Source organism: Aedes albopictus, chromosome 3 (genome assembly GCF_035046485.1).
Source record: "Aedes albopictus strain Foshan chromosome 3, AalbF5, whole genome shotgun sequence".
NCBI lineage: Eukaryota > Metazoa > Arthropoda > Insecta > Diptera > Culicidae > Aedes > Aedes albopictus.
In genome coordinates, this window is record NC_085138.1 from 232227567 (window position 1) to 232241890 (window position 14324).

At 41.4% G+C, this 14324-nt stretch overlaps 1 protein-coding gene across 2 annotated transcripts in view; it reads right to left on the reverse strand.

Moving 5' to 3' along the window:
* LOC109405861 (uncharacterized) overlaps window positions 1-14324 on the reverse strand; it is a 606986-nt gene that overhangs the window by 69349 nt on the left and 523313 nt on the right. The window lies entirely within an intron of this gene.

Genomic DNA, 14324 nt, shown 5'->3' on the forward strand with positions numbered 1-14324 from the left:
TAACCCCCTCAGTTGCTATGGCAGTCTGCCTCGGAGTCAAGTACAGATATCGCCCTACAGCGTCCCTCCCGATAAGGGGAAGTGGGTAGCGGATAAAGCCAAGCTAGCGACGATCTGTACAACCGGTCGTTTTTCAGTCCAGGAAATAATTTCCACGTCACACGAGGGCTTCGCAATTGCGAAAATCAGCGGGGTGTACTACTGGAGTTGTTATGCTCCCCAGGTGGTCGATAAACCAGTTCTCGCCTATGCTGGATTCGTTATTAAGCGCACTAGTGGGATTGAGTCCCATGGTCATCGGTGAAGACTTAAATGCCTGAACGATTGAGGGGGTAGCAGCTTGACTAACGCGAGAGGCTGGGCTCTACTCGAAGCTATGCCCGAGCAAAGGCGGATAAGAAAATGATAACAAGTTCTGTTACCTGGTTATCATTCGTTTGATAATTGAGTTTGTTATCATTTAGGTTGAATTAAGAGCCAACATAACAAAAATGATAACATATATTTACTTCTCGAATACCAAAATGATAAGAAGTTAAGTTATCATTGAGTTCAAGTTGATAACTAATTGTGTTATACAATATTTTGTTCAACATTTCATTTAGTTATCAACATGAAAAAATACATGTGACTGATAACTGGTTTTGTTATCACTTAGTTATCATTTAGAGCTATTTTATCGACCAAAATAGTAAAAATCTACTTTACCGACATCGTCACCTATTGAAAAAAGTTTCTTGTCTTACAACCAATGTTTTCGACTAATGCGCCCAGGCGGGTCTCGAACCCTGATCGAGTGATTGTCGGTCGACGCCGATAGCCCCTATACCAACGGGACTCATTGAGAGTGAGAGTAATAAAAGGCTACGCTTTCGTACTGCAGTCGCATTGTAGGTGGGAAGCGGAATCTATTTTTAGATTCGAGGTTCATCAGACTCTCAGTTTTGGGAAAGCTTTAAAATGTGCGTTTGGAAACAGATAACATATTTTGTTATCATTTAGTATTTTTATGTTATCGCGATAGACCAAAATTATCGATAACTAAATTTGTTATCATCTGGTTATCATCAATTGAAAAAGATGATAACAAAAATAACAAAATGATCCGACAACACAGTTTATTATCAAAGTGATATCACTTTGTAATCCGCCTTTGCTCGGGTGGCCAGACTGAAAGTGCATGTCGCGAACGTAGGCGACAAAAAAGCTACAGTAGGAACGGTGATGTGACCTTCTGGAGCCCGGGTCTAAACCCTAGATCGGACTGGAGGGTCAACGATGGATACACGCATGGTGACCGTCTGGATCCAGGGTGTAACACGGAGGAAGATGGCCATAGCCGAAGGTCATCGAACATCATCGGGGATGGTTGACCTCGAGTTTCGATAAGCCGGCATTTGTCGAGCGATTGCTTATTGAGGGTAACACCGACGACCTATCCAGTGATGATCTAGCTCGAACCCTAAGTCATGCATGTGACTTCGCAATACCAAGATGATCCCTACTCAGAAATGGACGCAAACCGGTTCCCAGACATCCAGTAATCGTATAAGATGTTACATAAGATGATAAAGGGGAGGCCATATACGTGCATGTCTTCATTTAGGCGCACGAAAAATATACGAATATCGCCTTCACTTTAACATCTTATGAACATCTTATACGATCGCTGGTTGACTGGGTTTACTGGTGGTGTCCAGAAATCGCAGAACTCCGCGTATCTTGCCGAAGAGCTAGAAGGAGGATGCAAAGAGCTCGCACCGATGAGGGTAGCATAAAACGAAGTGAGGCCTACAGGGTGGCTAAACTGGCACTGAACAAAGATATAAGGGCACGTAAGCGGGTATACTTTGAAAATCTCTGCTAGCCTCTGGCAGCCAATACGACCCCTTGAGGTGATGCCTACAGAGTAGTCATGGCCTAATCGAAGGGCACGTCAGCACCCCCAGATCGCTCACTCGAGATGCTGCAGAAGATCGTTGAAACGCTGTTTCCACGCCACAATACAAAACCATGGACCCCCGGTCTCTATGGCCAACCCTGCCATAGCGAGATCACCACGGTGACGAACGACGAGCGCATTGCAATAGCGAAGTCCTTAAGGACAAGGTATTTGGAGTACATTGCTCAAAATTTCTAGAGCACCGTTTTTTAGAACCGTTGAACGGATTTGGATGAAAATGCATCACGCTAATTGTTCAGTGGTTGTCAATAGCGTGATGCATTTTAATCCAAATCCGTTCAACGGTTCTAAAAAACGGTGCTCTTGAAATTTTGAGCAATGTACTCCAAATACCTTGTCCTTAAGTTGAACATGGCTTCGGATCCGGACGGTATCCCGACAGTCAGTAACCATCAAGACGGCCATCCAGGCTAGCTCTGACATGTTCAGAATGGCTATGCAGATATGCCTGGACAGAGGCGAATTTTTGGAGAGCTGGAAAAAGCAAAGATAGCTTTTACTCCCCAAACCCAGGAAGCCACCTGGCGACCCGTAGGCATTTAGATATATCTGCCTTCTGGACACTGTCGGAAAATTGTTGAAACGGATCATTCTGTCGATGCTGATGGGCTATACCGAGAAATCCGATGAATCTGGCCTCTCGGATAACCAGCTCGGCTCCCGGAAGGGTAGATCAACGGAGGACGCTATTAGTGCTGTAATTAAATCGGTCGAGATAGCTCTCCAAAAGAAGCGAACAGGAATCCGCTATTATGCGGTCGTCACGCTGGACGCAAAGAATGCGTTTTAACAGCGTAAGCTGGGTCGCCATCGAGTACGCCATACATTTGCTAGAAGTCCTGGTAAGCCTATGCCGGATACTGGAGAGCTATTTCCATAATAGGGTGTTAATCTATGACACCAAGAAAGGCGAGAGGAGCTACAACATCACCACGGGGGTACCTCAGCGGTCCATCCTAGGCATGGTACCATGGAACGCGGCGTATGGTGGCGTATCAAGGCTCAAACTACCACCGGGCGAAAAGCTGGTCGGCTTTGCCGATGATATTATCCCGTGGTATACGGCGAGTCGACAGAGGAAGTGGAACTGATAGCAATGCACACAATTGGCACAATGGAGGACTGGATGAGGTTGAGACGGTTGGCACTCGTGCATTACAAAATGGATGCGGCGGTGGTGAACAACCGCAAGTCTAAACAACAGACAGTGGTTACCACAGTCGGATGCATGATCAACTCTAAGCGCTCACTGAAACAATTGGGGGTCATGTTCGACGATAAGCTGAAATTCTGAAGCTACGTGGAATAAGCCTACAAAAGGACGAGCACGGTGATAACGGTAATGTCAAAGATAATGTCAAATAGCTCGGTAATAGTCTCGAGTAAGCGTATGCTGTTCGTGACAGTAGCGGTCTCCATACTACGGTATGGCGCCGCTGCATGGTCAATTGAAGCATGAAGCGATTCGAGAGCAATCAAAGGCTGATGTGCCTTCTGTCAGGCCATGACTGCTTTAGGTGGTTTTGCACAGATTTGAACATGCAGGCTCTTCCACATGCCCGGAATGCGCAGACTATGATGAGACCGCGGCGCATGTGCCCTTTGAATGTCCACGCATTGTGGAGTAAAGGATGAGCATGCAGGAGATATGTGGTAGAGATATCACTCCGGAAGACATTGTTAAAAGGATGTGTACGGGGGCGGACAAGTGAGATTCCGTTACTCCCACGGTCGCCCGAATCGTACTTGAACTACGGAGAAAATAGCAGGCCGACCAACAGCAAGTTGAGTTGGCCCCCCCTTCCCATCCGGGAGCTTGAGTCCAACGGGTTGTCTACAACAGTACTAGCCAGTACCCAACATTCCTGGGGAGAGAGGAAAAATTAAGGCGGAGGTAGCTAGTGGAACGCTAGAGTACTCGTGTACGGTCTGAAAGTTCTCGAAGTCATCCCTAATGGGCGTTCCTCAAAGGTAAGAAAGAGAGAGAGAATGAGTTTTTAGAATCCCACATAACCCAAGGAACCACCTCTTGGGTATCTGATCAGTACATTTTTTCATTCTATAAAAAACAGGTGGTGGTCAGAGTCGATGTTATCGCCACAATAGGTCCTGACGTCGATTATGTCGGAGAAGTGCCGTCCGTTTATCAGGTTCTCCTCCATTTGGGAAATTTGTGCCATCTCCGTATGCTGTGGTGATCTCCAGGTGTAACGATTATCTGATGCCTAAATACCCCAGGTTTGGGGAGGTCGCGTTCAGGTCTCCAAGTGAACAAAAACAATTTTAGGTTCCCTCTTACACAAGGCAGGAGTAATATACCTTCGTTGCTCGCAGTGACGACGAGAATCACATGGAACCGAATTATGGAAACATCCTTACTGTAATCAATGCTCATCGAACTGTAATTCCATTCACGAAACCGACGGTAGTAAAATCACAACCCAATCAAAAAGTCTCTTGAGATTCGTCACCCTTCCACTCACAAATTGAAGGCGAAAGCGAAGAAAAACTTTATTATTATATTCACAAATCGATTGCCAAAGAATAGCAAACCATTTTTCATTTTTCTTTCCCATACACATCCTGCTCTTGAATCATACGAAGTAGCAGAAGAAGAACCGAGTCTTTTATTCTTGGTGATGACTTTTCTTAACCCTTTTCACGTAGCAACCGGCTCTGCTTCCACACCCTCCTGATACCGACCCACTAAGATGACGGCTTGATCTTCGGCAACACCAGCAAAAGCTCCATCACCCTTCATCTTTTTCCCAGAACGCCCACCATCGGATGGGGGGATGTGGGAATTCATGCAGCGTTTGGTGCGGTCGGTAGCCACACGGGAGGCACTCTGGGAATCTCGACATTGCCGCAAATTTACAGACGTTACGTGATTTTCTCTCCAGTCACGGCCCGGCGCTGCAATCGTCGTCGCTTGAACCACCCGCCCGCGCGCTAAGAGGGTTGAAAATAAAACTAAATATTGCTAACTGACGCGCGGGCGGCGCAGGAGACGTTCCTTAGACGAATGTTTTCAATTTATCATCCATTTTTGCCGCAGCCAGCCCGGCTTCAGTCAGATCAGAGTGTGGTTCTTCCGGTTCCGAGACTGGCTCTGCTGGTTCGATGTGGTTGGGGATCGTTTCTGTTCGAAAGTTACGCTGAGTAATTCGATACGGCATTTACTAGATTAGGGATCATGTAATGGATTGGATGGGTAGCTGGTGGGGGGAGGAAAACTTACGTGGGGCTGAGAAACTTTGATGGTTGATAAGGGCAAGCAGGGTGAGTATTTGAGGCTGGAGTGGAAAGTTTGCCTAAGTGGCGTGATAAAATTATCATGTAATCGTTACGTGCTTCCGGTCTTAGAATTACAACTTGTGTTATTAGTTCGCCTAATTTCGAGATGTGGGGAAGTATATGTTTATATATTTGTTGAGTAAGCATTCCAGCAAAGCTCCAGGGACAAAACAGTTCCCTCACTTGTGAGGGTCGGATGTCAGTGTTCGACTCTTGATAAATCATGATTTTTCCAACAATAAACTTTTCAAAAAGTTCTCAGGCATAGAGCATTTTATGTGCCTCCAGTTTCTCCGAACGTATAGAATTCCCTAGTATTCTTTTAAAATGCATTCACGGCTGTCCTCGAATTTGTATTATTATGATACTTAACGTTTTCACTTTGGGGCTGTTCATTAACCGCGAAGACCAAATTTTGGCATGCTTGGCACTTTCGTCCATTCAAAAAATGCTAAATTTGTATAAGGCATAGGAATTGGCCAAACTATAACTATAACTGTAGAATCGACTTAGTGGGCACTAAAAAGCTCTGCTTACTTCAAATCTCCAGGAGCAAATGGGGGTTTATCCTATTTTTCTCTAGAGGGATTTGAGTATTTCAAACATGTTTTGAACGCTTGTAATTTTCTATTGGGTATGGCGTGAAATTACTTCATAGTTTTATCCCAAAAGGGTGCGTGCGTTGTATAAAGAAGGAACGAGTTTCAGATTTATCTGGTTACCTCGTTCTCTCTTGAAACGCATTGTCGATTATCTCATCTGTGATGTTCGTCTGGCTAACATGCCTATTCATGTGAACTCACATGCCTAACAATTTGGGATGTCCACAGTGACTCTTTTACACAAAGTTGTATACGTTTTCAAGAAAGTACTCGCTCAAAATTAGGTTTTGCTTGAGTAATTTCTTGAATATTGAGGATGCTTTCAATGACGTGCCTTTCAATGCCATATTGAAAGTCGCATGACGTCACAAGCTATCTCCAATGAGCTATAGGCTCTCTTTACGCTTATGCGTTTTACAGTGACCTTTTCAGGGCATTGATTAATCCCGTTTTGGTATGGGCTATGAGCTTTCGTTGCGCTATGCGTTCATTCCCTCTTCTAGGGCACCCCTTCCTATTTCATCACCTTTCCCTTTACTAATTCCCATCCCTCGTCCTATTCTCCCTCAGGTAAATGATGAAATCGGCTTATAGGTATGGCGATGGTACAAAAGTCCCAAATAGAGGATAACGTGCCTCTGGAGCCGGCCTTCTGGTACCTGATACCTGGTCATTGCACTTGGCGGTCCCTGACTCAGTCTAGTATCGCTCACCTTCCACAGTTGTACGAGACTTCCACATATAATTCCAATTTACGCTTTCCAGCACTTCTTATTAGTCATTACGTAGTTTTTTTCAAGGATTCCTTTAGAGATTTCATGAAAAAGGAATCTTGCAGGAGTTTCTCACCTGAATGGATCTTTGGGAGATTTTCTAAAGGATTTTTTAAGGAATTTCCTAAGGAATCCTTGTAGGATTTTTGAAGGAATTTAAAAAGAATTCGTCAAGATGAACTCTAGAATATATTCGAAAAGAATCATTAGGTTAATTTTGGAGGTATATTTGATGGCATTCTTGAAGTATTACTACAATACTATGAAGTACAGGGGATAGACAAAATGATCGGGACAGGCAAAATTTTCACTTTTTAAAAAAGGTCAACTAGCTGTAACTTTTCAAAAAGTGCATCAGAACTTACTGTAAGTTGGTGAACTAGTTATCTATCAAAGGCTGTAGGACATTACCCCGAATGACGCATTACCTCGAATGAGTTATCCACAAGCCTATCTGGAGACCCGCTCTTGGTAATACACGGTTCACCAAGTGGTTGATCACACTTTCAACAAAGATTTTCCTTGTTTGAGTATATGTTGTTTATTTCTGGCCTAACTACTTAGAAAATTTTCGGCATTATAGCTTCTGATGAGACCATCAATTAGGCATCCTTCTTTTACACATGAGCTATTCTTTGATTGATTTGATTTGATTTGTCTTTATTAAAGAGACTTTCAGCCGCTACAGCTATTCTTTCTAGTTTTTCATTCGAGTAATTGGTTGGCGTTGCAACTGGTAATATTTTTATCAGAGATTTTTCCTTCTTTTGTTCATAGGCTGTTCTTTCTAGTTACAATATTATATGGGGTTGTGACCAATATTTCAATAGAGAAGTTTCCTTCTTGTGATTAATGTTTTTTTAATTATACTGGTCGGAGATTCTTACAATGAAACCCTGATATAGGAGAACTTACGTATTTTTGGCCGTTTTGTTCTCATTTCCATGGTTTTTTTTCGAAACCTGTTGGATTCAAAATTGGCCTCGAATCTTTCCCAATCAAGCTGAATTATATGACCAAGTTTCAGGAAATTTGGCCGACAAAAACTCCTCTCATGACGAAGAGAACAAACCTGCTGATAATACCCTTTGTCCCTAAGTACTATCCAGGGCCCAAGCCCCCGGGGAAGAGCGAACAACTTAAGTTGGTAGCAGGTGGAACGCTTACCATTAGAGTGTACTCATTGTACGAAGTCATACCCCTTCTCGAAGTTATCCCTAACGGGCGTATCGCGAAGGTAAGGAAGAGGGAGAAAGAGGTTTTAGTATCGACCCCACATAACCTGAGGACCCATCTATCGGGTATCTGTAAAAGCAGATTTCATCTATCTATAAGAAAAAGAGGGTATCAGGTGGTGTCTGAGGGGGTTTTAGGAGGATTTCGAGGGCGTATTAGGAAGCTTCTGAGGATTGACGAGTTTCAGAGGCGTTACGCAGGCGTTTTGAGGGGTTTCGGTGGGTGGCAGGGGTGTTACAGGAGATTTTGAGGGGGTTTAAGGGGGCATACAGTTTCTGAAAATACATTTTGGACCACAGCTCTTAAGTAAGCTTCAGGGAGATTTCATCGGCGCTTCAAAACGTTTCCTTAATGTTTTAGGTGATTTCAGAAGAGATTCAAGGCGTTCCAGACTGTTTACCATTGTAGATCCGATGACCTATACTCAATGGAGCTCTTAGAGTTTCTAAAACAATCATTGAACTTATCACTTGTCAGCACAAAGTTGCATGAGGCTGTGTAAGCATGATTTTTATTCAATAACACTAGTTTACAAAATAAAACGAAAGTCGTGAACTTCAGTTATCGCCCAAAATTTTTGTAGCACAATTTAGCGCTGATTTCGAAACTGCGCTTCAAAAAATTTTAAGTAGAGCAGTTTTTCAGTTTTAGCTCAATATCGAGATTTACAATTTTTTGAAATATGGAATTTACTAAAATTCAAATATCTTGCGTTTTGTTCAACCAATTTCAAATCTTTTTCCGTAAATTAAAAGCTGAATATAATACCATCCGATCATCTGAATGCAAGTTTTGCGTCAGATTGTTGAAATTCAAGATATTGGCGAGTTTTTGGGACAATCTCCTTAAATTTTAGAAAAATTTCCAAAAATATTTGAAGAAATGTATTTTTTTCAATAAGAAAAAAACAATCTAAAAATTCTTTCTCAACGTTTTTTTGACATTTCATATGTTATCAAGTAACAGTAAAAAATTCAGTTCAATCGGAGCATTTATTACGGAGAATGAGATGTGTGAAGTTAGCGACTTTGCTTAAACACAGAACAAAAATCGATTTCAAATCATCATCCTTGTATGGAAAGCCGAAAAAAAATCCGCTCTACTGTAATTTTTTTCCTTCGCGTTTTTTGAACTCAGGGCATGATTATACATCAAAAATGATCATCAGCTTACCGAGTTCAAAAATGCTGTAAACTAGTGTAATTTAAACACACAAGTTATGCATGTAGATTCGATGACTTATGCTCAAGAAAGTTCTAAGAAAACCGTATACAGTCCCAAACCAACCCCTCCCGCCTCTTTGCTCCCCCCCTGAGCACGCCCTGAACTCCTCTTAACTCCACTTGCAACTTAATTCCTTTAAACCAACCTTATCCCTAATCGAAAACACTCCAACTGTTCTGAACACAATCAGATTCCATTTAGGTAACGTTACCTAAATGGAGGGACCTAAATAGATTTTACCTAAATGGATTCGACCTAAATGGAGGTTTGAGTGTATTCAGTCAAACTTTAGAATCGGACACGCTGGTTTTGTTTGCTTTTTCGTCATTCTGGAGAAAAGTACTTTTTCAGTTTTGTGGAGCCTCGTAGCCGTGCGGTTAGGGTCACCAAGCTAATAATCGCACCATGCTATGGGGTGAGGGTTCGATTTTCGCTTCGGGCGTTGAAACTTTTCGTGAGAATAGTTTCTTCCCCGTTTCCGCTGGTGCATGCTCCGTTGTCCGTTGTCTAATGTTAAGTTTAAAACAGTCTGTACAGCCGAAAGCTGAAGACGTTCTCCGTGTCTTTTTAATATGCGATTCTCATTTGAGCCTTAAAGAATTCTAGAACAAATTGTGGAAGATGACTTGGACGTTTTCCTACACCAATTATTGAAGGAATTTCTGAAGAAATCCCTGTACATATAACTAAAGAAATGCTTGAACAAATTCACAAGAAATCCTTGGAAGGACTTCAAGAAAACCCGTTTGACGCATTGCAATAAGAACCCTTGAAGAAATTAATCTATATACATATATAAAAATGCAGTGGCATACGTGGGACCGCGCATAACTTGCGAACGGATGGTCCGATTTGGGTCGTCTAAGTTTTGTTCTGTTAGTTTTCACCCAAGGAAGGTTTATGAGGGCAAAAACATGGGAAAATTGAGAGTTTTTGAAAATGGGGGTTTCATGCATTTTGAACGGGGGCTTGGGCGCTTGGCTAGGGACTTGAAACGTCAGAAAACGCAGTAGGCAAGACAAAGTTTGCCGGGTGCAGCTAGTAAAATATATATATATTGAAGGCATTTCTAGAGAATTTCTCTGTAAAGCTGTTGAAGGGGTCATGTGGGGTAGCCTCAAAGGAATCTTTTGAATAAATCTTTGAGAAACTCTTCAAGGAACTGTAGGGAATGCATGTTATTGAAGAAATTCCTTCAGGAACAATTGGAGGTGTTCCCGAAGCAATCCTGGTAGCAACTTACGGAAGAAATCTTGGAGGCATTTCAAGTCCTTCAAGTAATCCCTAGATGAATCGTAAAAGATATCCAAGAAAAAGTTTTTGGAGTTCCTCACTTAGAACAAATGCTTGATAAAATCGTTAGAAAAAAATATTAGAAACATCGTGAAAGTAATCCGGACGATACTGTTGTTATCGCTAAAGTAATCTTTATCAATAGAAAAATTCAAAGCAATTCATAGAATTTATAAAGAAATCCCAATCAATCTTTTGGAGGAATTTCTGTGAGAATTCTTGACAGAATTTTTATATATTTTTGTTTGAATTTCTGAAGTATTCATTGGAGGAATTTCTAAATCCTTGAAAGGCTTATTGGATAAATTTCTAAAGCGTTTCTAGCAAAAAAAAACTCAAAGCATGCTTTAGAACTTCTTGGCGGAATTTGTGTAAGAATCTTCGAAAAAAAACTTGCAGGTGTAATTATATAAATTCATGAAGAAATGCTTACATGAAATAATTCCCGGAAGATTTCTTGTACAAAATAAATTGTTAAATATCTGAAAAAATCAGTTAAGGAATGAACGACTGGATTAAATCCGTTTAAAAAACTTAAAAAGAATGCTTGAATAAATTCTGAGCATATTTTTTTTTTGAAAAATAGCAAGAGAGTTTATTGGATAAACTACTAACGAAATCTTTGGAATAATTCCTGAAGGAAGTTTGGAAGGAATTTCAAAAGGCCTCTGTGAAAGAATATCTTAAGAATTTTGCATAAAACCTTCGATGAATTCCTAAAGGCTAAAAATTCCTAAATAGCAAGACGAAATTCTGAAAGAATCTTTTGAAAATTTCAAAAGATTTTTTTGGAAAAAAATATTTACGAAATCCTTGGAAAAATTCCCGTAGGCATTCTTGAAGTAATTCCTGAAGAATTTCAGATAGATATCCTCTATGAAATCTTAGCCCTGCATTAATCACATGCTTCTAGGCTACTTAAAGAAGTGGAGCGGACCTGATGTGATGGTTAGAACACTTGACTATCACGCCGACGACCTGGGATCGAATCCCACTCCCGACAAACTCGCAAAATGTGAGTTCTTCCTTCGGAAGGGAAATAAAGCGTGAGCCCCGAGATAAACTAGCCTAAGGCTAAAAATCTCGTTAATACAGATAAAAAAAAAGAATCCTGAAGAAAATGGCAAAACAGTCTTTGGAGGATTCCTTGGAGAAACTTGTGCAGAAATTATTTGATTTGATAAGTTAGGATATCTGTTTCTTTACTATTTAAGCTTATATGCTCCTATTTTCATTCTACTCAAAACAAAGGAATGATGCATTTTTTTTTATTTTGTTTTTAATTTTTGTTAGAAGTATTTTCGAATGATCACAAAATATACATAATCAATCGGTGCCGTAATCGCTTTGTTTTCGAATATGATGAATTTGGGATTTTAAGCTCAATAAGGACATGTCGACCCTTCCAGGAATTTTTAGGCATTTTTTAAACGACTTTTCGAAGGAATTTCTGGAGGAAAAATTCTTGATGCAACTAAAAATGCTTATTCAAAAGGTTTCTCGAAATCAGGGTTGAAAAAATCTCATTCAATTGAATGAATTTCTGCTGAACTGAATGCTTTTGACATTCATTTTCAGCTCCGCTGTGAGATACTTGAAAGTGAACGCAGAAAAATTCAACTACATCGTGGAGGTAAAGACTGCACCATCATCAACACACGCTCTGCGCTGATGGATGCTTCATGTTAACACCGATCGCATGAATGCAACTCGCCCATAGGCAAGCGTGGTGATTTTTTGTCGTTTGAGTGCCGGTCACAGGAAAAATGTTGCTTTTGAACCTCGCCATCTCTCCAGTGTGAGTGACGAGAGAATTTTTATTCTCTTTTCAATTGCCGCCGTGAAGGACAGGGGCTTCAACGTCAGAAGCGGTGTGGTGAAAAGACAAAAACTCACGTTCGTTGGGAGCTTCGGAATTTTTGCAACCGTGCTCGAAATAATGTTGAAGGAATTTCAAAGGAATCATTGGAGAATTTCTTGTAGTATTTTTTTTTTAATTTCTTAGAATTCTTTGGATGAGCTTCTAGATGATTCCTCAAAGATATTATTGATGGAATCCTTGAAAGACTTCATCAACAAATATTTCGAGAAATACTCCATGAAGATTTTGCAAAAATCTTTTGAATTAAAACTCTCGGAGACAACACTGTAAGATTTTTGAAGGAGTGCTTAGAAAAATACTAAATGACATCTTTGCATTGTGCGGCTCCGTGGTTGTGCGGCTAGGGTCACCAAGCTCTTAGTCGCATCGTGCTGAGGAGCGCGGGTTCGATTCCCGCCGCAGCTGTCAGAAAAAGTTTTCGGCTGTGCCACTGGGCGTTGCATGCTAGTCCGTTGTCTAGTGTCGTGCTTTCTTCAAAGAGCTAAAAGCTCACTGGAAGCATTGAACGTGTCCGTGTCTTTAAAACCACTTAGAAGATTCTTGAAGACAAATTATTCTTTAAGAAAGTTTCTTGAATAAAACGGTGCAATTCCTAAAACAATAGGACAGATCAGTGAAGTACTATATTTGTAGTAATGAGCTGAATTTTAGTATGGTGAGAAGGTCAATTCTCCGTTCCTGCAATGAAATGGTGCAAAAAGCGTGGGTATTATGATTCCTTGCCTAAATTGATGCTGTTTGAGCAAAACTTTGGGTAACAGTGTTGTTGTTTTCTCCATTTCTCTCGAAATAAACAACATAGTTATCCAAAGTTTTGCTCAAACAGCATCAATTTAAGCAAGGAATCATAATACCCACGCTTTTTGCACCATTTCATTGCAGAAACGGAGAATTGACCTTCTCACCATACTAAAATTCAGCTCATTACTACAAATCTAGTACTACACCGAACGTGCCCCATTGATGGAAAGTTTTTCGAAATAAATTTTAGATAAAAAATCTTACGCTCATTGATAGAATTCCGGGATGTATCCTTGCAGAACTCTCCAAAGACATTCATTTTGTCAGCCAGTTGGCCACCATTATTGTCAGTATCACTCTAAGGCATGTCCAAAAGAGATAGGTAAACATGTTTTTAGAAACATCGGAACCGGAAGTGTAAATCCGTCTCTTTTTGTCATGAATCAGTATCGCATCTTTCAGCATCCGTAGAATATATCCTAGCATATCTGTGAAGAGAGCATGACTTCATTAGCAATCATCACTGCCTAGATACCGGAAAACAAAACATCAAAAAGAAAACTTCCTCCAGTAAACATGGCCACCTTGCCGCTGAGCTGACCGGTTTTGCCCCATTCATGGTTGGTTTAATATCATGCTCAACGTTAATATCCCGTTTATGGCCTGTTTTCTTTTTCCGTTCCGGCATCTGCACTATATACCAGTATACCAACCAACTGGGATGTCACCGCCAGAATCTTCTCCATCATGGCTAACTTTTTGACATCAAAGCACGCAGGGCCCAAAATTGTCACGATACTTGGTCTCGGTCCATGTAACTTCCTCTTATACTAGGCGGAGAGAAGGTAGAAAGCTGTGACTTGAGCCCCTGCCTGGCTTGTATGCTTTGGGACAATTTTGGAAGGAGTTGTACGACCGCAATCTCGATCTTTTCTCTCTCTCTCTCTTCTTGGCGTAACGTCCTCACTGGGACAAAGCCTGCTTCTCAGCTTAGTGTTCTATGAGCACTTCCACAGTTATTAACTGAGAGCTTCCTCTGCCAATGACCATTTTGCATGTGTATATCGTGTGGCAGGCACGAAGATACTCTATGCCCAAGGAAGTCAAGGAAATTTCCTTTACGAAAAGATCCTGGACCGACCGGGAATCGAACCCGTCCCCCTCAGCATGGTCATGCTGAATACCCGTGCGTTTACCGCCTCGGCTATATGGGCCGATCTTTTCTGCCTCTTTATTTTTCCTCCATTTCCGGCCCGTAACAACTCGACAACGACAAGGACGCAGTGCCGAAATGGTCACCCCCAGACTGCACC